Raw genomic sequence first — 25,140 nt, forward strand, 5'->3', positions numbered from 1 at the left:
CATTTAATTCAACAGGAGGATTACCTGTGTTTTGGCCTGCCCTTCCCCAGTGCCAGTTTTGTTGAGCTCTTGCTGAAATACCACATCTTGAAATACCAGTGGCAGTTCTGCCTGCATTTCCAGCTGGCCACAGCTGGGCTGCCCTGCAGCTGGCACCTCAAACATGACTCTTTTGGGACTTAGGTTAGCCAATCCTGTATATATAGCCACAGCATATATATGTCCTTAACCAAGAACTGGGTTCTGTAGGCAGTAAGTGTCTCTTGAAAGCCCCACTGCAAGCCTCAATCTAAAATAAAATCTCTACTTGCACTACAGAAAAAAAATTAAAAATGTTAATAGCAAATCTAAAATTCATCCTTCTGGATTCAGAGGCTGTCATAATTCCAGACTTTGTTTATAGGAACATCAATGTCTTATTTGCTGGGATTTTTTTAGGTGAAGATGAGTTTTTCTTTTGTACTTGTCTCTGGCAAATGAAACATAGCAAGACTGTGTGCTTCCCCAGGACAGACTGTGAAGGCTAGAAGAGCTTTGGGAGTGGTGTCTTCAGGAGGTTGGGAGATAATTTGATTCCTTAAAATTGAAAGTGGCTGTCTAGTATTCCTTTAGGCAAAAGACATTACTAAATATAATATCAAACTATTAAATAAGGGTGATGGGGTGTAGATCTGCTCCACACTGCATGATCAGGTTTGGAGCATAATACCAATGAATTTCTAAGATCAAACTGCAAGCTGGATTTTTTCTTACTTAAGAAATAACTGCTCCTTCCATGGTGTAATGACTGTGATGTTGATTGTTACCTTCAGTGCTGGGTACTGAGGAGGGGATGGATGGAGTGATAAAGAAGTATAAAAGGCTTCACGAATTAGCATTGCAAGCTGTTAAGTATAAAAATAAAGATGAAAGTGTTAAACATCTTTTTTCCAGAAGTTTTGTCCTTTCAGATAGTCAGAGGAAACTTAACATTGCTATAAAATCTGATATCCCTTGCACAAGTCAAATAAGGAAGTAGTAAGGAGAGTTGAAAGCATTTTAAAGTAAGTTTCTTAATAAATACTAGTGTATTTTTTCTTAATGGTTCATACCATGTTTTGTTTGCCTCAGATAGAACAAAGCAAATAACACCTACTGGCAGTTCTTCTGGCTGATCCTATCCTGAAGGTATCCAGATTTCACACACTGATTTGTAATTCCACAATCTACTTTCAGCAGCAACTCTCATTATTCACCACTACCTTTATATCACAGCAATTACAGTGTCAGCTGAGTAGTCTACTTGTCTATTGCAGATTTAATATCTTGAAAAAATTGTGCTAATATATATTGTAAGAATACTGGACAATACACTAGCCCTATAGTTTGCAGGCATTTCTAACACATCCATATCATAAAACATTATTGCTTTATTCTTTAAACATAAGAGATGAAATAGAACTTTAAGTGTATAATGACTCAATATTTATCAGACCTGAGATTTTACATCCATACATCTTTGCAAACAATTAACAAGACTTTTATTTAGGTCTTCAGAAAACATAATTAATTTCTGCTTGTTTACATAAGAAGCAATTATTGCCAAACCCTCCCCTGGTGAACAGCAATACCTTACTTCAAGCAAAAGCAATGCTGCTGCTGTGTTAACATCCTATTCTGGAAGAAAAGGGAGCTGACTCAGTGCATGCAGTTGAGCCCTCAGAGCTGTCTTCCAGGAGCAAAACAGGTTATGTGAGATTATGACCTTGGTGAGCTGTGCTAATGACTGTGATTTAGAATTCCAGGCTTTTGTCTCAAGTAGAGAATTAGATGAGACAAAATGCCTTTAAAGCAACCCAAATTGTACTGAGTACAGATACAATTTAAAAAATTTACAGTGAGTAACTGGGTGATCTCCAGCTAAAGTATGCTCAGTTTTCCCCAAGCTGGTGTGTGTGGGAACTCACTGTACTGAACTCACAGAATGTGAGTTTGCAGGAGGTCCCTTGAGTACCTGTGCTGTGGGGGTGCTGGCTGACAGCACAGGAGCACAGTACTCACAGCCCACACCCACTACTGGGCATACTGGCCCAGTAACTGACTGGCTGGCAAACACCAGCCCCAAGTGTATTTTGTGAGGGATTTGTAGTGTGTGAGGATAAATTCATGTTCATTGTCTTCCTGCCAAAGGTAACAGCTATTTAGATTGGTGTTAGAACTCCTTGGTGTGGGCTGTCTCCAAAAAGGTCCAGCATCAGGATTCAGGAACAAATGCTGTTTGTGCTCAAGCTGGACCACCATTCAGAATAAAAGACTTCTTTGAATTGTGGTGTTCTCCTGTGAATGTACCAAGGTTTTGGTCTCATATGTGAAACATTCAGGAGATAGCCCTCAAAAAACATTCACAGCACATACAAAGCATTTGTTGTTTCCAATTTTTACATATTTGTATACAGTTTAGGTTCATTTCTTGGGAAAGTTCATGTCTTTGAAATATCAGAGGAGTGAAGAGGTACAGAATGCAGTGTCTTGAGGGACACACATATGTTCCATTAGCTGAGAAGTGAACATTTTGCAGCAATGCAGATCATGGTCTGTGTGTTGTTTTGCAAGCATGGTTGTAGTCTTCCTCAAGCATAAACTGTCTGCCTTAATCTTAATCCTCCAATCCTTAGACCTTTCCTGTGTCAGGTGAGGATGAATGCTCCATGTGCTCCCAGCTACCACTGGCCTAGTTTCCCTAAACCCAGACCACCCTATATCTGAACTCAGTGTTGGATCACTTTAATCAGCAAAGAGATCACTTACTTATGCCTTCACAGACTTACTTCAGAATAATGCCAAGGTGTAGGAGGATTATAAAATCATACTTTCATTATTGCACCTTCAGCTCTGAAATCTTGAATGAGACCTTACTCTTAAATCCTCCTAGCTTTATCCTATGCACATTCTTTTTTTATTTGTTGTGTATTTTCTGATTGTACTTGTTACTGTGAGTTCTCAGTTCTATACATTTCCAATGCTTTCTAATATGTTTTAATATGTTTTTATGGTATGGAATGGAATGTTAATGTATGAAAGTATATTAGTATTTAACTTTAGATTTTATTTTTAATCAATGATCTTTTTCTCTAATATTTCAATGGGATAGCCTTAAAATGTATTGATTTTTGCAAGTACTATTACTGAACTACTGAATTTGGCAATAACTTTATTTAATGTACAATTATTTTCTTATGCATATAAAACCTATATGCTAGGGAAGCTGTGTTTCATAGTCTGTTGTTTCTGATACCAGATTTTGAATGACTAAGGATTTGTAATGAAGCAAAGGACTATGTTCATCAGCCAAAACTTAAATGAGCCTCATTTTATCATTACTGAGGAGTGATTTGGAGAGTGAAGGTTCCCTTAAGCAGTAGGTTGTGTGGACTGTCTGCTACAATCAGTAAGGAACACTGAAAATATAAAATTGAGCAGATCTGACATTCAGCTCAGCATTTCCTAGAAGAACCCATGGACGTGTAAGCCCCTAAATAATCCCTGATTTAACACTAATTCATGTACAAATGTCCTAGGTGAGGCTTTAAGGAAATAGTTCACTTTTTTCTCCATTCTGCTTGGCACATGTCTGCTACTCCTCTCCTGCGTAGCTACAGTGTCTCCAAAGTGCTCTGCAGAAGGGTGATGGGCAAATGGCACTAAACAGAACAAGCCCCAGAGCATTGCCCTGCAGGGGCCAAGCAGGAGACAGCCTGGCCCTGATCAGCTCAGCCTGCCACATCAGACACAGCCTGCTACAGCCCTGATTGTTTGAATTCCCTAGTTAAGCTTACTGAAACTAGGATGGCTTTGGTTCCTTTCCATATCTCTGCCAGAAGAAAGATGTTTCCTCCTTTATAAAACACCCTGAAAGCCATTCTTTTGACAATTTTATGGAAGCACTGCTGTATTGCACTACAAAGGAAATCCAAATGTGTTCAATGAACTTCAGTTTTGCCGACTAAATTTCAGGTGACTGATTTGTTATCCCAAAGTGAAATCAGATGCAACTATTAGGATGCAAGCAACCCCAAATTCAAAATCAGCTTTATGTATGAATCATAATGCAGTTTGAATAGTCATTCCCTGAGTGTACTGACTAACAGCACCTTAGAGTCTGTGAGTCACAAAACATTAACAGCTGGTTTTTGCACAACAGATCTGGAACTTATTGCAATATCTTTCTTTTTAAAGTCTGTACTCTAGTTTTGGCTTTTACACACCCAGCTCTGAGGGGCAGTTCCACCATGAATGTGGTTTGCACAGAAGACAGGATAATTGGAGAATGTTCTCCCAGAACGTGGCTTGGGTACTTTTGGGCACCCATCTAAGCCATGGCATTTCTCAAACTGCCAGAGATGTGGTAGTTTAACTCAATTTTCTCAAATAACCCCAAACATCCTTCTGCACAAGAACCCAAATTTCAGCTTCTGTTTTGGAAACCCTTGGCCACATTTGTTTTCTGGTTGAAGCCTTAGACAGCAAAGTGGTTTTACTTTATGAAAACATTGTACAGTAGTTAACTAAACAAAGCCCATTGAATAAAAGCAAACTATTGGAAGCCTTTGCAGCCTTCACCTGGTAGACCAGGAAAGCACTCTTGTATTGTTTTGGCCACTCACTGTCATGTTACAGAGTTTATGATGTGCATCTCTATCTGTAACAGTACTTGTTTACCATGTTTATTTATTCAGAATTTCAGAAGAAAGCAGATCTGTCCTGAGAAGGGGCTTTTCCTCCACCCTTCTCAAATACCAGGTGCACACAGTATAATCCAGACAAACCTGCTGAGTCTTACTAGGGTGGTATAAAAAGCAAAAAGGCCCTGTGCCAGTGCTGCTTGAATGAAGAAAAACTCTTAAACCTGTGCTGCACCAAGGTGGGAGGGGTGGTGGTGAGCTGGGCTGCTGCATGTCCAGTGCATCCATGCCCACAGAGCAACACCTGGGCACACAGCAAGTGTGGGCAAGCCCAGTCTGGCAGCTGCTGGGGTACAGTGTGGAAGGCTCAGACACGGACTTAGGCCTGGGCTTGGATGTTTTTATGATCTGTTTGATGACTAAATTGTATTGTGAGATTCTGAGGCTATCACTGTCTTTGGAGCCTATAGGGATGAATGTTTTTCTGCAGGTTTGAGACACCATTTGATGATTTGATTCCTCTTGGCTGCCTTTGACACTCAGCTCCACTGTAACCTTTCACTGGCCTAGAAAATGACAGGCAGCTTTTGAGCAAGAAAGTTCAGGAGCAGAAATAAATTCTATTTTTAATCCTTCCCCTGATTTTCCGTGGGTGACAGATTCTCATGGCAAGGCAGTTTCAGGGTGTGGCAGTGTTGCCGAGCGTGCCTTGCACCTTGTTTTACAGATTTAACCCATTTGCATACTTTCCCCTAATTAGAAATTTCAGGTTTGTGGGGTTATCCTACTATTAATATCTGAATGACACTCTGATTTACCACAGTGGGTTGGTAACAGAGCTGGAGGATGAGAAAATACAAGCTAGGAATTTAAAGAAGTACTTTAAGCATTAACAAAGCTGAGTCTGTGTCAAGTGGTGATAAATTTTCCACTATACCCTCAATCACCTTATTATTAATGTCATCAATCTCTCTGTGAAAAGTGGCTCTGGGCATGCCCACATGACCAAGTGTTCTACTAAATAATTAATCATTGGGGCATGCTGCCAGAGTTTGCTGCTTTCCAATTTAATCTTAGCAACTTACTCATTTGTTTCTTTATTCGGAAACAAAAAGCTTCAAGATAAAAATGAGTCAAATGTACTGATATGTACATGAGGACTGTTTAGCATTGAAACCTCACGTTGCTTGGTCTAGAAATGTTTTTCCATCTTTTAAAGCAACACCCCAAAATTAACAGCTGTGAGAATGATCACTTCAGGAACACAAGCTGTTTTTGCTGCCAGAACCTGCATCCCAGCTGGCTCTACCTGCCCTTTCAGTAGTAGCTCAGTCCTCTCTATGCTTAAAAGGGCATTCAAAATGCCACACTAACAGGATATCTTTAGATATAAATTATTACAACATCAGTTTGAGTCTTTAATTTAAAATGATCATGGATATGTAAAACAAAATAACTTCTAAGCAAACTGTTAGAAATACTATCTTTAGTTACAATTTATTTAATTTAGACTACAACATTGTAGCATTCAATTATTTAATGAGTCATGAAGACTGTTTTGTAATTTTAGAGTCATTAATTTCCACAGTTTTGAAGTTTTATACAGTTTTATATTTCCACTGAAATATATTCTGTTGAGAGCATGAGCTTTGTCCCACTCAAGCCCTTCTTTAATGGTTTCTGGTATTTCACATAAGAAATCAGTTTGATTTTACTTTAAATATATGTACTGTCCTGTACTCCTAAATTTTGTGTCCCTCCAAGGATTTTTAGTTAGAAGTTCCCACATCTGTTATATCTTTGACACTTTGTGTTTTCCCCCACTAGCTTGTTCCTAAGAATTGGTGGGCAGCAGCCTGTTCATGAAAGATTAACGCAAACCTTCCACACATATTTACCCATTCACAGACTTTCCTCTTTCAGTGTGCCTCGTGGTTTTGTTTTTATTAATTTCCCCTGGATATTAGCTAGAATTGGCCAAATATAACATTGGCTTGCTGTTCTCTTTCATGATGAGTCAGTTGACTGTACTTCCCAATCAGTATTTTCATAAGATCACTTGCAATCTTCCCTGCTATTTACCACTTGCTATTCATTCTCTGTTGTTGAACAAAACATATGGCAATGTTTTTTTCCCCTTGACTGCATGCCTGAAACTCTTTAAAAGGGAACGTAAGAATAGTTAATGAGCTTCTCCTTCTGGAAATCAAAAAGAAGCAAGGCAAACAAGAATTTGTGAATACATGAATGTGGTTAGGAACAGCCATGCATGTTTTCCCAGATACTCCTTCCCTGCCTGAATGCTCTTGGGTGATACAACTACTTCTTTCCTGCCTTTAATTGTGCTGTTGTGCCTTTTAAATGAAAATACAAAGAAGCTACTATTCCATTTCCTATCATTATGCACAACTTGTGCAGGAAAGGCCACTGTTCCCCACAGTCACTAGTATAGTGCCTTGTGCAGGTTAAATTTCCAATTATAAACATATGTTATTCCCTCATTTTATTAGTGACTCTTATGTGTACTATCTATCCCCCCATTCTTTGGTTCCCCATGAAATACTAAGCAGAGGATCATGCAGGAAAAGTGCTAAAGTAACACATGACACCAGTATCTTTCAAAGCCCTGCCCTGTAAAATCCACATTTAAGCAAAAGGTGTGGTAATATCACTGATATCATAAGAAGCTTTATTTCTGCTGTATGTAAACATCAGGAATCTATTAAGAACCTTGTGAAAATACTGCGTACATGTAGGAATCTTTAAATCAGCATGCTGCTGTTTATGTACATATGTATAATTTCTAAAGCCTTAGGTGTTTGTAAAGTTGAAATTGCTTTATCACTGTAGGCTGCAGTTATTGTTTCTCTTCTGATGCTGAGCTGAATTAGGAGCCATCAACTCCTCATTTACCCTGAGAACTGTTAGGGATACAGCCAATAGCTGTGTCTATTTGGAATAAATATAGCCAGTTACACAGTTAGTGTTTGGATTTCAAATGACTGAAAAGTTCAGGCAAACTTAAATTGATGCACCCTGTAATAAAGGTGAGGCTGAAGTACAAAGTTTACAACAAATCTGTGTTTGAAGTTAGAGCTTCTTTGAAATCTCCTTCTCATAAAACTTGACAGTATTCAGATCTAGCAGTTTAATAAGGATAATATATAATTTCAAGTTACAGATTCCAAGCATTTCTCAAAGTGAGGTTTTGACAAGGTGTTTTGTGGCTCAGTTGCTGGCGCTAACCCAGAAATAAATAAGAGCAGCGGGGTCAACATGAAATCTGATGCTGAGCAGATGAACTCTGTGCTGTCCAGTGCTTTACCTCCCATCTTCCTTTACATCAAATAACATTTATAGTTTTACCTTGAACCTTCCTTGCCCTGAAAGAAATGTGGAAGATGGTGTAACACAAATCTAGGATTTTCCCTGTGCCAATGTTCACAACGAATTTATTAACTTTACTCTGTCTCTACCAACATTAGTAAATCTTCTGGCAGACAACGCCTGAAATCCCTTCTGTTGCACAAATGTCTGCATTTTTCATCTTTGAAAACTGAGTTTCTTCTCCTTCCATGTCTGCTTATCCTTTTTCACTTTTTTCCAGTGAGTGTGCAACTATTTTAAGTATGTCTCCACACTCCTACCCTTAATTCAGGTAGCATCCCTTTTGTCAAGCAACTCATGACCTTTATATTTCAGGTAACTCCCGTGGATAATGTTTTCCTGCTTTTCAGAACAGTCAGCAGCCATCACCTGTGTTCCACTGCTAAACACTTGGAAGTGTTTTTTCCAGCAACTGAGGTGACTGACTTAGTTGGTCTTTGGATTATAAGTACATACCCTGTTAATCTGCTTTTAGCAAGAGTGAACAAATTCTCTGCCACTCAAGTAACTCTGCAGATGACTGGAGCTGCAAACAGTGTTTCTGCCTCTGAAAGGTGGTGTCTGTGAGGGGCAGGAGGAACAGGACCCAGCCACGGGCGCTGGCAGCTGCCCAGCTCCTAACTGGCTCAAAGGAACTCACTGCTGATGGTCTGTGGGTACGGCAGTGTCCCGGCTCATGCCCTCATCAGCTCTGCAATGCTGCTCTCCCCTTGCCATGTGCTGTGCTCTCACATCCCTGGGCTGCTGTGCCAGGAGCTTGACCTGCCCCAACTGAGCCAAACAAACCTACCCTTGTGACAATGGTGGCTGTCACCGCCGCAGAGGCCACCCGGCACCCGCAGGAACTCAAGCTTTCCCCTGGGCTTTGAAACCTTCCTCCCATTTGTTGTTTTTGTTTCGCTCCTCTTTGGCAGGTGCTCGTTTGTTTTGTTTCAGTCTTGTGTTACACCGGATAAATGAAAACCTCTAATTCTGAGGGAACATTTGCAGGGCCTGGATGAGTCAATATTGACAAAAGATCCTCAGGAATTGTTAAGGGGGACCCCAGCCTTGAGCAGCACCGACCAAAACCGTTCCAGGTGACGCCAGCTCTGGTCGGGGGGATGCACCATGAGCGATCTCTGCCAGCAGAGGTGCAGGCCAGGAGCCCCTGCGGCAGGCCAGGCCCTACCGCGGCCCCGGCTCTTACAGCGACCCGCGCCGGGGGCTCCGCAGTACGCTCATGCCGCTGCCGCGGTCACACACTCTGACCGGGAGACTTGGCAGAAAGCATTCTTTAACGCGCCCCGGCGGTACCGCGCCTGGGGCAGCGCGGTCAGCGGCGGGCCCGGGGCCATGAGGAGGCTCCGTGAGGGAGGTACCGGTGCCGGTATCGGCACGGGCCGCTCACCGCCAAGCGCGGAGGCGCCGAGGCCGCGGCGCGGAACGACGCGCTGGCGACGCGGCCCCGCCCCTCGCCAGCCATTGGCCCCCGGCGCCAGCCCCGCCCCCCGGCGGCGGTGACCTGTAGTAACCCCGTTCTGCCGGAGCCCGGCCCCGCGCGCCACTCGGCGCGGGCCAACCAGGAGGCGCCGTGGCGCATACGGAATGAGCGCGCGCGGCGGTGGCGGGCGGCCCGGCCGCGGGTGAGCGCGGGCGCGCACTCGGGCGGTGCGCGGAGCGGGCGGTGCCGCCGCGGCGTCCCCGGGCCGGGGCCGGTGAGTGCGGGGCCGCGGGCCGGGGCGGGCTGCGGGGCCCTGCGCCGCCGGGAGCGCGCCCGGCCGGCCGTGCGGTGCCGCGGGGCCCCGCCGGGCGTCCCGCCGCTTCCGCGGGGGCGAGTGCGGCGGCCATCGGGGCCGCGGGGGTGCTGAAGTCGCCCGGCGGGGCTGCCACGGGCTCAGCTGCCGGCGGGGCCGGCGTCTGCGCACCGGTGCCGCCCCCGCGGGAGCGGCGCTCCGGATAATTAGCGAGATAATAGTCGGTAACAGGCGCGTTTCGGCTCTCTGCTCTGCTTTGTGTTCGGGCTCCGGCGTCCGCGGCGGTGGCGGGAGCGCGGCGTGAGCCAGGTGCCCGGTGCCGCGGGGTGGTGACACGCCGTGTCCCCGCCATGTGCCGTGTCCCTGCCGCGGGCTCCGGGACCCGCCGCGGCCCCGCGGTCTCGGCGTGCGGCTCGTGGTCGGTGGGCGCGGGTGATGCGAACGCGGCATGGCCGCAGGAGGAGGGGGCCGGGATTTGCAGTCTCGTTTCAGGATTGCCGGGCTGTTTTCCAGGGGTTGATGCGGGGTTTAAGGCTGAGGTGCGTTCACTTCCAGGACTAGCCCGGGAAAGATAGCACAGGAACACCTTTCACTCGTAGGGAGAGCAGCAAGCCTTAAAATGCTACTGCAGATAGTTCAGTAAATAGCAGGAAGTTCGGTGTTTGGGACTCATGCAGAATCCCTGGGAAACGAGAAAACAGTAACCTCCAGAAAAATGAGGTCAGTAACAATATTGTTAGAGTAAAAATATTTGTAAGGTAGTTTATGACCACTACAGTTTTTTTACCTTACTGATGAAACAAATCCTCCTCCCCTGACATTTAATTATTATGTACAGCAGTTGATATGTAATCTTTTACTTATTGTAAAAGATGACTGCGTTTTCTTTAGGAGTATCAGATTCTATAGTTTAGCACTTTTTTGGTCTGTGAAACGGGTTTGATAGCACTAGATGTGAAATTCTTGTATTTGAGTAGCCTCAGTTTTAAAGTGTCATTACCAGTACAGCATTAATGAAAAAGACTAATACTAATGATAAAAGGTTTTGATTACTTTAAAAGGTCTTTTAGTGCTAAGGGCAGTCATTTTTACTCAAAATACAAAAATCTGAGTTTGCATTAAATTTGTTTGGGGTTTTGTCTTGTTATTGTTTAAAGTATCATGTGAAGAAAAACATAAAATGAAACCAAAAGCCTTAATGTGATCTTTGACTGGTTACATTCTGCTCTTGATACAGTCTTTCTCCAGAGTGGATTGCTCTCTCATTGGGCAAAAATTCACTGTGGCTTATGATTTTTATTTCCTGGGGCTAAAAAACTAGAAGCATGAAATAATAGATATGTTATCAGGTCTTAACTGTATCCTAAGAGGGTGGTAATCATCTGGGTGCATTCATAGGACTTTATATTCATTACTGTCTGCAGCACTTCTCATTTGTTCTGTGTGCTTTGAAAAGTTAAGGAAAGACATTTTTAAGCTTGGCAATTCTTCGCTGACCTGTAGATTTATGCCTCAGGAATGGCTGAAACTAAGCATTGTGACTTAGAGACCTGTTTTTGTTTGTAGTTGTTCGGCATGTTTATTATTGTTGGTCCCTAGAAACGGGAGGTAGGTTCAGGTTTAACATTTGTTTGTTCAGTGTTGATGGCTGGCTGACAAACTTCAGTCAGTCTGAGGGAGCTGCTGGTCTGTGTGGTGAAAAATTTTGAAACTCATAATGAAGTCAGTCTGTGGTATGGATCTGGTCCCTCTTGGCTTACTGACTTAATTCCACAGTAGTCTCTTTGACCTGCAATAAGCTGGCACTTGGTTCTGAATGTTTGTGCTATCCTCAAATGTCCTATTCCACTCAAGTAAGGATGCAGGTAATAATTTCTAGCCTCAGTTTTATTATTTATATTTCACAGAGGTGGGATGTTTTGAGAGAGCTCTTGCTTACAGCTGTGAACAAGGGGTAGACTCTCCCTACCTGTGCACCTGAGTGCCGTGGGGCTTTGATAAAAGCACTGTTAATGGCCTAAAAAGAGGTGTGAGGGCTGTGGTGTGTAGAATCTGGTTCCACTTTTCAGCAGTGTTTATGGGTGGTTCCCATCTTCCCTGCTCTTCTCTTTTGTTTGGAGAATCCTGAGTATGTAAGAACACTGAGTGGGGCTTGATGAGCTAACTATGCTGGTGTGAGTAATTTCTCACTTTTGACACTTCCAAAACCATAATGCCTGTAAAAAATAACTTCTCAAATCACAAGATGTGGTTTAGCTAGAAACCTCAGAAAATCAGAATGGTGTTTATTGGAAAACTGTTAATCTCTGAAGAACAAGTGGAGTTGTCATCATGTTTGACTTACAGCATGGTGTGCTTTTGCTGAACTGGGGAGAATTTAAGCCACTGTTTTCCCCAGCCCCCATTCAGTGCTGATTGTAGGGCTTTTATTCTTCCTTTCTGTAGACCAGTGAATGGTTTGAGCCATTGAGTCATACTAAAGACCCAGTTTTTTTGAATGGGTTGTCAAGACTTCTGGAACAAACATAGCACATGGCTCAGGACAAAATTCAAAAGAACTATGGATAAAGTGTTCTTGTTAAAGGAAATCCAGCTATGGATTAAATTTCCAGAAAGTAGCAGGAAGAATAAATTTCCAGAAAGTAGCAGGAAGAACTGAGTCCTGAATTGTTTAGCAGTCTACATTTTCTTTTAAAATACTTGTTCCAGTGGGAGAGTAACTAAACCCGTCCTGACAGCCAACTGCTACTTACTGCCATGGTGGCAAATCCAAAAAATAATGCAGTCTGATGCTGCAGTGTTACTGGACCTTAAAAACTAGGCTCAGGTGGCCTGAATTCCACTGAAGGCCCTTTTCCCAGTCAGTGGAGAATTCTGGGTGGTTCTAAAAAGCAATTCAGAGAATTTACATAAGACACTGAGTGGGGAGTTGCCTGAAAGCCAGCTAATAAGAAATAGGAGGCAGAAGGATTTATGTGGAATTTAGGCCATCTGAATATGGCCCTAAGAGGCGACTTAGTACTACTAAGTAAGGTGCATTAACACTAAGAAGACTTGGCTTCAATTTCGATCCGTTTCATCTGCTGCCAATTACTAAGCAAATTTACCATTTAAGCAGCCCCTTAGAGATGGTGGGGGCTTCCTGGCTCTCTCCCTGTCAGGAGGGACCCCTGCACCAGCACAGCCTGTTCTGGGGGCAGCCCAGCTGAGAAAGCTCTGGGGATCATGGTGGCCAGTGAGCTCAGCCCGAGGAGCTCAGCCAGTAGGTCAGGTGAGACAATGATCCCATTCCATTTGGCACTTGTTAGACCATGTCCAGAACACAGCATCCAGTTGTGCTCCCTTCCCTGGGACGAGGGAAATGTTGATAAACTGGAGTGAGTTCAGTGGACAGCTGCCAAGATTGGCTGGAGTTGTGAGCTTTTGCTTTGTGAGGAGAAGTAGAGGAGCTGTGCCTGTTGTTGAGCCTGGAGAAGAAAAGGCTTGGGGGGATCTTTCCAGCACCTGTGTGAAGGTTTTCAAGAGAGTGAAGTCAAGTACTTCACAGTGGTGCATGGTGGGAAGACCAGAGATAGCAGGTGTGAATTGAAGTCACAGGTGTCTGTGTCCATAAGGCATTTTTCACCCTGAGGTGTGTCTCGTGGTGGGATTTGGTAGCCCAGAGAGTTCCTGCAGACTCCTGTGTAAGTTTTCAAAATCCAGCTGGATAGAGCCCTGAGAAAGCAGGTGTGATTTCACAGCTGACTCTGCTTTGAGCTTGAGGTTGTACCAGAGCCCCCTGATGTCCTTTTCCACCTGAATTATCCCATGGCTCTGTGTAGTGTCTGCCGACAGAGCAGTTGCAGTAGAAGGTTGTGAGCCAGCTTATTTGGGGCTGCCTGTGGTCTGGCAGTGCAGGTTAACATGTCAGACTTGGAGCAGTACAGCAAGCACTCAAGCCAGTCCTAGGCAGCTCTCAAAAGGCAGGACTTTATTTGTTTAATTATGCAGTTAGAGTTGGAAGAACCTGCTCTTCATCCTGAGGGCCTGGTCTACATCAGGGCTTGCCGTGTTGTAAAGCCTGAAGGGCTCTCAGAGGATTCAGTACTCAGGTACAGTTTGGGATCTAATGATTTTGGGGCTGTTGAAGGAAATCATGTGGACAAGGCCATATCCTCAGCACACCTCCTGAATAGCCATTCCAAAATAGGGGTTGGGGGAAGAGTGCAACTCTGAAGGAAACTCAAATCTTATTCTGTGTTACCTTCTGAATCAATAAGGGAAAAGTTGTTCACAATTCAAAATGGTTTGAATCAACTCAGTTCAAAACTTGCAAGAGTCTTTTACAGATCCTTGGGAAGGAATCCTCACCCACGTGTCCTCTTGTTCCTTAAGGGAGCCTGCAGCTCATGGGAAGTCAAGGTGCTGACTTCAGGTGTCTGTAATCCCGGAGGAGGAGGTGGCAATTTGTCACCACCTGTGCATTGGGACGTGGTCCTTCCCTCAGTGTTCATAAGCCTTGTTAATTACAAAAATGTGCTAGTTAATTACCATATCTGAAACGGGACAAGCTGGCTTCTCAGTCTGATGAATTTCCTGAAAAGCAGGGAAGATTATTGAAAGTACTGGCTTATGGATTTTCACTGTGGATAGTGAAAATAGCAAGAACAAATTGCAAACCTTCTCCCATTGCACTATAAAACTGGAAATCTAGTGCTTTGCTTTTTAGAGCTGTGTAAGTATCCTTCCCTTGAATGCTTGTATCTATTAGATGAAACCAGTATGAGACCTGGAAGATTAAAGTAGGTAGTGAAGATGAGAAGTGACTTGCAGAAGCAGCAGAGTGGCACTGGTACAGTACTGCCACGTTCAGTTGCCCATCTATTTGCTGTGTTACATTCCTGCCTGTAGAACATTCTCTCCTTGGATAACTTTGTAAGGATACTCTGCAAACTGAAAACTGTGTAAAAATGCTTTTTCAGCATCTTTAGAGGCAAGACTTCTGCCTTTGCCTTACTGCTCTCCAGGACAGGGTATGGAACATCCCTCATTTTGTTCAGGGTGGCTGCTCAGACACGTGGGAAGCCTTGGCCATCCTCAGGAAGGTTTTCCATGGGTGCTGTGCTTCTTGAGCAGTTAGTGCAGTGCCATACATCAATATGCATGGTGACCTAAGGTCTGTTAATCAGACATACAATAAAATTTCTACCAACCAAAGTTAAGACAGCATGAGAAGATAGTCTGTGAAACTGAGTGTGGTCTGGAGTCATTTCACCAAACCATTATTAAAATCAATGTTTATGAGCTCATTCTGTGAGAACCCATGAAAAACTGGAAAGTGGAGCATCTGCGGTGAACTTAGAATTTAGATGAGTCGGTAATTTGTGTTTGGTAAAGAAGTATCTGTAGTTGGTTTTGAGTATATGGGTATGGAGAAATGCAGAAGGGAACAGAAGAAGCAGGAGGTGATGGCTTGCAGGAGGATTTAAGTGGTTATGTAGAGAAGCATCTGCTTTTTTGTGTCTGCAGATTCTGTGAGGATTTTTGTTTGTGAGTGCTGAAGAGGTGAAGGCAGCAGGCACCCAGGGGAGACAGCTGTCCCAGGAGTGCTCAGGCAGGGAGCTTGGTGGTCTTTGTGGCAAGCTGGGTTTGGTCTGTCCCATTTTAAGTCCACAAATGACTTGTAAAGCCCTGGTAACAGAACTTTCCAGGCATTTATAGCTGCAGTTTAATTGTCCTGATGAACTATTGCTGCCCTGGATTGTTCTAGAGAAACTGTGAATAGAGAAATGCTTTTCCTAATGGATTACTTTGAGATGCATAGAAAACATTTTCCAATTCTGTAGTGCTGAAAACTGTGTAGTTTTTATTTTTTCACCTTCCTTGATGGGGAAGATGCCTGTGGAGATTGTTACCTGATTTTCTTAAAATCTGCACAAAAGGCTTAACCTGGTAACATCCAGTACTTTGAAGAACCTGGTACAAATCCACTTCCCAGGAGGGCTGCGTGCTCATGTGTGAATGTCCAGGTCACCAAGCCAAGGCTGTTAGTGGGTGTTGGAAGGGGGGGTGAGGGTTTTTGATCAGAAAGGCTAGGTAAAACAGACACTCAAAAAATTTGAAATCTTTAATTTACTAATAAAATCAGTTATAGTTAAGAAAAACTCTCTGCCCAAATCCTGTGTTACACAGTCACAAATGCAGTTGTGGCCAGGTCAGCTTGTGAAAGGACTGACACATCTGCTACCCTGACTTGTTTTTTTGTGCATCTATAAATATATATACATCTAAGATAACAGATTCTAAGAGAACCGTGGTTAAAACTGCATATATTTTAATTGCATCATTAGCTTAATATTTCATGATTCTTTGGGGGATTTTTTTAAAAAGCAAGATGTATTTCTCTTGTTTGAAATGCTAGTGGTTCATGAAACATTGAAATATTTATATTCTTCTTCTAGAAATATTTAGTAGTCTATTCTGGACTTCCAGCTTGTCAGATTGTATTAATGTAATGCTGATGTCTGTATAAGACAAAATAATTTTTCCTGAGAATATTCACAAAATTCCTACTAATGGTGTTGCTACTGTTGCACCTTTCTTTTTAAAAAAGGTCAATGCTCTTGAAACTTAGCAGTGAAGGCTCTGCCCAGCCACGTACCTCAATTTTGGTCATGTTTACATAATCAGAGTCTAAGGGTGTGTTTGATTTCCCTGAAGAGAAGAACAGGATTCTCTTCTACCCAAACCTCCCTCTACCTACGCAGTGTTTGTGTACTGATTCTGAACCAGTGACTTGAGTGATCTCCTGGGAGGATGAGGAGTTCCTTCCTCACCTTCATCCCATTCCGAGCATATCTGTGGGTGCTGGATATTGTCCTGTGATTGTCACCACCTGTGTCTGTAAGTTTTGCTTTTAAGGGTGACACATAAGGGCTTGGAGCTGAGAAACCACACTTGTGTAATGCTTCTTCTCAGAGAATAAAATGGCTCCTAATTTAATGAGACCTTGTTCCGTGTTTGCTTCGAGTTATGCAATTTTTGAGCGTGTTCATGACTGATCCTGCCTTGCTTTGCTCACAAAAGGAAGAGTGATAAAAAGAGAGAAAAGGATATTTGTTCCAGTGTGATGGAGAGAGGTTGTCCTGATATTCTGTTATTTCTAAAGCTAGAAAATAGAATGATGACTCAAATAAGCAGGGTAGACTTCTTTATGCCATGTTTAAATAAATTATAGTGCTGGATTTTGAACAAAAGTGTATTTTTTCCCCAAGCAGTATAGATATAAAATCTAGATCAAGTAGTTCTTTAGGAAAACACTGAATTTGAAATATTTTCTTTTTCCTTGGCTGTTTCTTTATTTTGTAGTACCATATTCCCCACTGTCCCTGGAACTTTAGAGCAGCCAAGAGAAATAAAAACCATACAAAGCAGTTTGCAGAGAAACAGCCTACTTGCCTTTCTGTAGCTCAGCCTTTAGTGACTTCCCATCAGTCACCCCACAACTTGTTGAATACAAAATGTGCTGTCTGTCCATAATTAGATGGGGAAGTGAGGCCAAAGCATTAACAGCCAAAATTATCTTTGGTAGTTTTCCCCAGATTTCATCAAGTGCTTGGTTGTTCAATGGTTTGACCATGGTTTCCAGGCTTTCCAGTTCCTTTTGGCAGTTTGCTGTTTATGGTGCAATGCTTGTATCCATAGGAAATATTTGTTGAAGTCCCATTTCTACTGATTGTGGGTGCAGCATTTGTGGTGTCTTATAAATTGGTTTGATTTAGTTGGAGTTTTTTGAAATCTGAAGTTAAATAAGTGAAGTAGTTTTTTAGCATTAGGTCCTAAATAATACTAGGACAGAGGCAGTTTCTGGCTGTTGCAGGACAATAGTTACATTTGCTATACCCCAAATATTAAGCCAAGTGTTTCTCTTAAACTAGTTAGGAGTCAGGCTTAATCATCTGTAAACCTGGATGTTTAGGATGTGGGGTTTCACAGACCACTGTAAGCAAACTAAGAAGCAGAAAACTTTTTTTCAGGATAGGTTTATAACCTGGGGTAGAGGTAAAGTTACCAAAAGTGAAAAATACGTATTCCCAGACCTTAGAGCAAATTTCATTTCTCCTTTGAATTTGTGCCCAGGAAAAGCTCCACAAGTTATTTTTTGCATTTATATTGCTGCTGGAGTGAAGCACTGCTTTTGAGATGTCTGGCTTAGTCCTTACAGAGAGATTCAGTCTACAAACTCTGAAACTCCCAATGAATCTTGTGTGAGTATTGGTTTGAGACAAGACTTGCTAGGGCTGTGATTTTTATAAATTGCATTTCTGATGTTTTTCTGCTGTGTGGCTTGAGGGGGATCTCTTCATTGTACCGAGAGTGAGTGTTGGAACCATGCACATGGGTTGGGAGCAGTAGTGTTTCCTTTATAAGGTGGTGATCCTTTCTGAAGGACTTGTGACTGCCATTGCAGGCCAGAGGAGAGGGGTTGTTCCTGTTCTGGAGTTTGGGGCACTACACTGGAAAGTGTGGGATGTGAGAAAAGTAGATATTCTCGTGGAATCTGCTTAATTCCATTTATTTTGACAGTAAATCACTGTAGATGACTGGACACAATGATGATGTTTAAAAAAAACAAACCAAATCTAGCAAAGTGCCACATAATTAGAACCTGAGAATGTATTTATCCTTCAAAAGAAAAAGTGTATTACAAATGTCACCAGCTAATGTCATTTAGCTTTTCAAATTAAATGGTGAAACATCCCACTTTATCACTTTGATAACTTAGATCATGCTGTGGATATCCTTCTTGCTTTGAAATGTATTGTAAAATTCTCTTATAGGTATTGTTCATCTGGTATTTTTCTTGTGAGATATTTGCCTAAAGACTTGGAATTTTCACACTTTTACTTGTGAAGTCTCTATCTTCTATTTTGTTCTCTCAGATTTGTTTTGTTACCTGCATATTCATCTACTTCTTGTTTTTCAGGAGCTTCTGGTGTAAGGTTATCAAGTCCCTCAAGATTTCAACTGAACTGTGCAGCTGTTTTGATGTTAATTAGTAGCTATAGGTAGGCAGTTATGATTAAGCAATTGCATTGTGAAACCTGTAGAGACTTGTAGGCTTGGCTAATCTTCTGTTTGGAGAGAAGGGGAACACAATCCGAGATGAGAGGGCTGTCTGGACAAGAGCCACCAGGAGTGAAGTCAGCAGGACTGAGCAGTAACAGGGGAAGGGGGATTCTGGTGGGGGTTCATGGCCACCCACCCATGACCACCTACTCAAACCAGACCCTGACTCCAGTGCAGAGAGGGGCTGTGTGTGAGGGCTAATGAGCAAGGAGTAGTGAGTGAGTAGGGGTTTGAGTACTACTTAGTGAGAAGGCCATGTATTTGTAACACTGATGCCCTTGGTGTAACTAGTGTAGAGTTTTGCTGACTTTGTGGGGTTACACCTGGATCCCTACTTTGTGCAAACTAGAATAAAGAAATCAAAGATCTCATCTTGGTGTGTGAATTGACACTGCACACCAGGGAATGAGCCAGCATCAGGGCCAACAGTTATCCCTAACAAAATCCCATCAAATAGAGAAGAAATGTCAAAGAAAGAAGGCAAAGACAACATAAATATACAGGCTTACCAGATTTTGGACCTGGCCAAAGTTCATTGAAAAATGAATAAAGGATTATGAGTTATAATTTTTACTGTGGCACTGCATGAACTCAAATTCATCTAAAAGTAAATAAGAGCAATATTTTGCATGTATAGCTTCTGCTGAAGAAAAAAATCCCAAAGCACCTTTACAATTTAAAATATGTGAGATTGTTTTGTTAATTTTTTTTGTTCTTATCTAATAAATACATGACTAGGATGCAGTACAAACCACATTGAATGTATGGCAGTAGACCATCTGTATTTGTTCTATTTTCTAAGAAACAAACAAGCCACAACTGTTCATGCCTTAGCATTTCAGATTTCCCAGACATTGGAGAGCTGATCTTAGGCTGTGTTTTGTAGTAGAAAAGATGAAACCATTCTGGTGAGTCCCTTGGATTGGGATGGAGAGCAGAGTCTGCCTCCCAGTGGAAGCACTTAGGGCAATTAAACGAGCTGGAAAACGACTGTAGGAATTTGGAGTGATAAGCTGACAGTGATAACTCAGCTGTTACACCACTTCTTCAGTAGGCAAAGGTTACTGGTGAAGCTTCTGGCTTCTTTTTATTCAGACTCTTTTCATACTGTATATGCCGTGGTGTTGATATTCTTGTTTATGTACTCTTCCATGTTTAATTTGTGTCTGTGGTTTGAAAATCTAGCAGTATGCTGGGGAAATTGGTGGTTTCATCTCTCTCTAGCAGTGAATTGACAGATACCAAAGTTTCTCTGAGGCCTTCTCCACTAGCAAGGTACTTTTACCCATTAGATTCTTTTTTTCTCTGTCACAAACATGAAAACATTTAATTTAGTTTGGCACTAAATGCATTTCTTAAATGCTCTAATAGTTGCTTGTGAAAAGGAATGGGAGCAGTGTATTGACAGTATCTGGTAAAGTGCCTGAAATGAGTTAAGACACTTGTTTGCCATGAAGTTTCATGTATGTAGTGGGAGGGGAAGGAGATGAAAGATGGAGCAGCACTGGATTGTGTTCTGGCATAGCTGTTACTTTGTGACGTGATTTTAAAGAAGTGGTTTTAGCACTTTTTGGGAAGGTTTGCTGACAAAGTTGTCAGCTTAGAGCTGTATTTATTTTTCTTATTAATAAAGATGTGTTTGTCAATCCGCTAAGTATCTAAGCTATCTTGGATAAGTTAAAAAAACACCTCTTATTTAAGGAAAATAAATTTTAAAATGTTTTAAATAGAAAAAAATCTAAGATGCAGTGTTACAATGAGGTTTGCATTTTTAGTTGATTTTATTGGAAGGGTGTTCATTTTGTGGTAGCTTTAGGAGTGTTTAATTATTGTTCCTGCAGCTCATTAGTGCTGAACTCACTTTGATTTAGTTTTATTTTTCACCTGGAACAAAGGTTTGAACTCAAGTTTGTAGCCTGTGCAGTCAGGCTGTGTGTGTTGGAGTCCTGTAGTTTTTTTGTGGGAGAAATAAATCTGTTTGTCTGCTTTGTCACTTTAGCTTTCTTATAAATGTCACTGTTTTGTTAGGAAGCAGAGGAGAGATGTACAAGCCTGGGCCCTTGCTGTCCTGCAGTGTGCAGTGATATTTCAGGCAGTGGGGCTTGGGTGTACCAAAAGATGTTGATCTCAAATAGAAGTTTTTAATACCCACTTACCATTAACTTTTTAGAATAACTGGATATACTAAGGCTCTGTTTTAGAGAAAGCACAGTTCTGCATCCCTGAGGTGTCAGCTCCTTCTATCTAGTTTAGTTCTGTGCTTCTGCATTTGTCTCCCTGGTGTCTGCCAACACTAGGGGTGATTTTTTTTCCCCCACTTGATGTAAATTATTCTACTAAGAGGAAAAGGAATCTTTTCTAGGTAATAAAACTTTTTCCTTTCAATCAAAATTTAGTTAATACCATAGTGTGTGTCTCTCTAGGGTAGAGGACTTCTTTGGTTCATGTAATTCCTACCTTTGTAGTATCTTGGTGTTTAACAAGGACATAATAATTTATTAATCCTAATAACATGCCTTCTAGCTGCCTCCTAGGGAAATAGGAGTATAATTTTACAAACATGTGAAGGACATAAATTAAACCCCTTTGTTTTTGTAGGATGTGTATTAGCCCATACCCAAAGTTTAAAGGTATTTACGCTTGTAGCACTTGAAACCCCCGAGGCTGAGCTCCTATAAAAGTAAGCAGTGAGATCATGAGTAGGAGAGCAGCAGGTTAATCCCCAGCCCGCAGCTCTGCCCCGATCCCAGGGCAGTGTGCTGTGACACCCGTGTCACAGGGCGTCCTGCTGTCCCTGAGCTGAGCCCGCTTCATCCACAGCCCAGTGGGCTTTCATGTGCAGCTCCACTGCCAGGCTCCTTCCTCTCCTCCTCCGGTTTTGCCTTGTCAGTAACTCCTGTCAGTTCATGGTTACTCAGTTTGCCGAAGCAGAAGAATAACATCTTTTGTAATGCTAATTTTCTGTTGATTTAGGTGATTGCAGTGACTCGTGGTAGGCTCAAACCGAAGTTGATACAAAGGGAAATCCACCATTCTGCCCTGAGAAGGAGAGGGTTTAAACTGGATCAACAAGCTAATCTGACTCATTCCTAGCCACACAGGCACTTGTGTGTTGTACAATGGAGGGCAAGAGTGGAATTACCTTTTGGAGATGAACAGTCTGTTTTTCTTAGCAGCCCAGCGTTAAATCTGCCTGAGCCAAGCCGAAATCACAGCCTCAGGCTGTGCAGTTCATGCCCAACCTTTGGTGCCCCAGCAGTCTGTGAAACTCCTACCTGGACACTGGTTTGTTCCAGGTCATGATGCCTCTTCCCTGCTGGTCTGTGTGTCCCCTGTGCTGTTCAGAGCCATGCTCCTGCAGAGCAGTGCCCGAGTTTCCCTCGGGACTGGAGCTGAGTTGTAGATTTGCTTATGCTGAAGCGTTGAGTGGGTTGAGTTGTGGAAGCAGGAGTGGGAGTGCTGTGTTAGCTCTGGCCATCTGCCAGCCTTGTGCTCCCTGGCAGAGTGAGGGGAAGCATTTAAAGAGCCTTCAGGTTCACCCAGGCTTGTGCTAGAGGTGGGTCACAGCTGGAGGCTACAGATGATCTGAATAAGGTAGCTCAGAATTACCCTACCTGTCCTTTCAGAGAGTGTTTATTCTCTCAATGTCCTGAAGATCTGCTTCCTTTTGAGGGCAGAGACATAATCAATAGCAACTTTGGTCTCCCACCATCCCTCTTTCTGAGTGAGACCCCAGCAGTTCACAGAATGTGGAGCAGCAGGGAGGGCAAAGTCCATGAGAGACAGGTTGTCTCCTGTCCAGGATGGGGAATGAGACATCAGGGACTGGAGTTGGTGTGGGAATTAATTTCTGTTTTTGTGTGCTTTCTTGAAAGAGTTTCAGGAGACCCTCTGGCTGAGTGCACGCCTGTGTTACAGCCATGCAGTCCTCTTCTAGATCTTTCTGTAGCAGGGGCTGTTCCGTGCCTGTGGCAAGCCCTGTGTGGTCGTGTGGGGCTGTGGAGGAAGGTCCTGCTGGGTTTGTTCCCAATGGTGGGGGAACAACTGGGAACAAACCCCTTGTTGGGGGACTCCTGGGGGTCAGTGGGCTGAGCTGTGCTGCTCCTCCCTCTTGAAAGCAGATGTCCTTTGGGGCAGAGCCATGCACCTGTTCCCAGCTTGACTGCAGAGAGGCACTCCTGTTTGTGACAGGGTCCAGGTCTGCCTGGAGAAGGGTTTTGGGGATACTTGGGAGGCTTGTGGAAGGTCTCCCTTGTGCTAGAAGTGGTGCTGAGACCCAGCAGCAGCCTGGCAAAGGGTGACTGGCAGGGGTCAGAGGCTGGCAAATTGGCAAGCGGGGGACAAGGACAGTGTGTGCACTTGTGTGGAAAGCACAGGGCCTGTGGGAGAGGGGTCTGCTGGGATGGCCTGGAGGCTGCTGGGCCCTGGAGAGCAGCACAGCTCCCACAGGCACTGCCAGGGCAGCAGTGCTCAGGGAATGCAGGAGGTGGTGGGAGGAGAGGCTTGTGGGAAGCAGTGAAGGGTGAGTTGGGGAGATGAGGTGTGTCCTTGCTGCTGTTGCTTCCAGTTTGGGAGGATGTACTGAGGACCAGCTCCTCTCCAGGGACCCAAAGCATCCATTCCCAGCATTCAGTAGGGCTTGTTGGGATTTCCATCCTCTCTGTTTCAAGAAGTATGTGAAAACACTTGTGCTGTACCTGTGAAGAGCATCTGTTTTCAAATCTGACTGTCCCTTAAAGCCATATTGCAAAAGAGACCTTCCCCTTAGATAGATGCACGTTTGGGATTCTCCTCTGCACTGTTCATTGCCTCAGGCCCTCCTTGCTTCACAGTCCAGGGAGTTGGCTTGTGGAGCATTGGCTGTTGTGTCTGTGCACATTTGGTTTGCCTTCTTAATTTAAATAGATGACTACATGAGTATTTTTAAATCAGTGATGGGGATTTCTTTCTTTTTGGTCTCTTTTTGTAAAAGAAAGACTTACTTGCTGAGTGCCAGCAAATACTGACAGCTCTTGAGTGAATTCCAGATGTAGTAAAAGCCTGCCTCTGCAGGGTTGTTAATGGTACTTTTTGAGTCCAGATGTAATCTAATATAGGCTGTTTTTCTGGCACAGTTTAGAAGTATTAACGGCTTTGTTACATTGTCTTGAGCACTCCTGTTGTTACATTCTGTGGGCAGTACATGAAGATACTCTTATTTTGTCTGTTAAAGCCTAATCCAGTGAATAACCTTTTTATCCTTTCAGTGACTGTTAATAAATCAGTGTTTTTTGGTTTTTTTTGCAAGATTCACCGATAAGAGAAATTTAATATGTGTTTATACAACTATAAATTGTTGACCAAAATGTTTTTTTGTGCAAGAGTATCTTGGAGTCTCTGGGTTGGAGTTTGGTTAGTATGTGTGAAGTCATGGAAGTCAAAAACCAGGGCAGTGAGCACCCTGGATGCTCACCTCAAGCAGCGAATAGTTAATCCACTGAAACTGAAAAAGATTATCTTTAAGAACTGTGTAAATAGTAATGTTTGCAGAAAGGTAATAGGTACAAAATGTTTACATTTGCCTATTTTAAATGTGATTTGCTGGCACAGGTTTTCAAGACTTCTTTCTGCAAAGGACAGTAAATAAAACTTTAATGTATAGTAGAGAAAAATCAATAAATACAATGATTACTATTTTATTAAGTCTTTTTGTAAAGTGTTCAAGAATGTTTTATGACTTAGGCTGAAGTGCATTTTCTGTGTGGGTGGATACACAAAGATAGGTCTGGTTTTTTTCCTGCCCCAAATGGTAGAAGCAGTGTACACTGAAAGGCACTGAGGAGTTAGAATTTCTCAGGGGGACAAGTAGAATTTCTCAGGGGGCACTGGGGAGTTAGAATTTCTCAGGGGTACAAGTACCATGAGCTCCTGGGTTCAGCCAAAGCTGCTGCAGCCACCTTGATTGTACAGGACTCAAGTCTGAGCCGTGGCTGTGTCACATCTGGCTTTGTGTTAACTTGCATGCAGTGGCCTGGACTCTCTGAGGTGATACAGTGCAGTATCAGATGAGAAAAAGGTTTTATTTATTACAAAATACGAGTGAAAAAATGGAGGATGTGTTTTATAATTGCCATATTTAATGGGAATTTTCCATTTTTAGATTTCATGCAGTTGCCTGTGACAGCTCCTGTTGAGTAAACTGAGACTGGAACATCTTGTATCAGCTCTTGTACCTGTACCTGCCACGATGAGAAGTTGCATAAGGTTCC

At 42.9% G+C, this 25,140-nt stretch overlaps 1 protein-coding gene across 5 annotated transcripts in view; it reads left to right on the top strand.

The window, feature by feature from the left end:
* The first annotated feature begins 9,649 nt into the window (after positions 1-9,649).
* The window catches only part of ACSL3 (acyl-CoA synthetase long chain family member 3), a 51,560-nt gene continuing 36,069 nt past the window's right edge, over positions 9,650-25,140 (top strand). For 3 of the 5 annotated variants that reach the window (XR_009487653.1, XM_059855261.1, XM_059855264.1), the window contains exons 1-2: positions 9,650-9,745; positions 25,032-25,135. The gene's annotated coding sequence lies outside the window, so the exon portion shown is untranslated. The remainder of the gene's footprint in view (positions 9,746-25,031; positions 25,136-25,140) is intronic. The other 2 variants (XM_059855262.1, XM_059855263.1) reach the window with 2 other exon arrangements.

Source organism: Haemorhous mexicanus, chromosome 10, assembly GCF_027477595.1.
Source record: "Haemorhous mexicanus isolate bHaeMex1 chromosome 10, bHaeMex1.pri, whole genome shotgun sequence".
NCBI classification, from domain to species: domain Eukaryota; kingdom Metazoa; phylum Chordata; class Aves; order Passeriformes; family Fringillidae; genus Haemorhous; species Haemorhous mexicanus.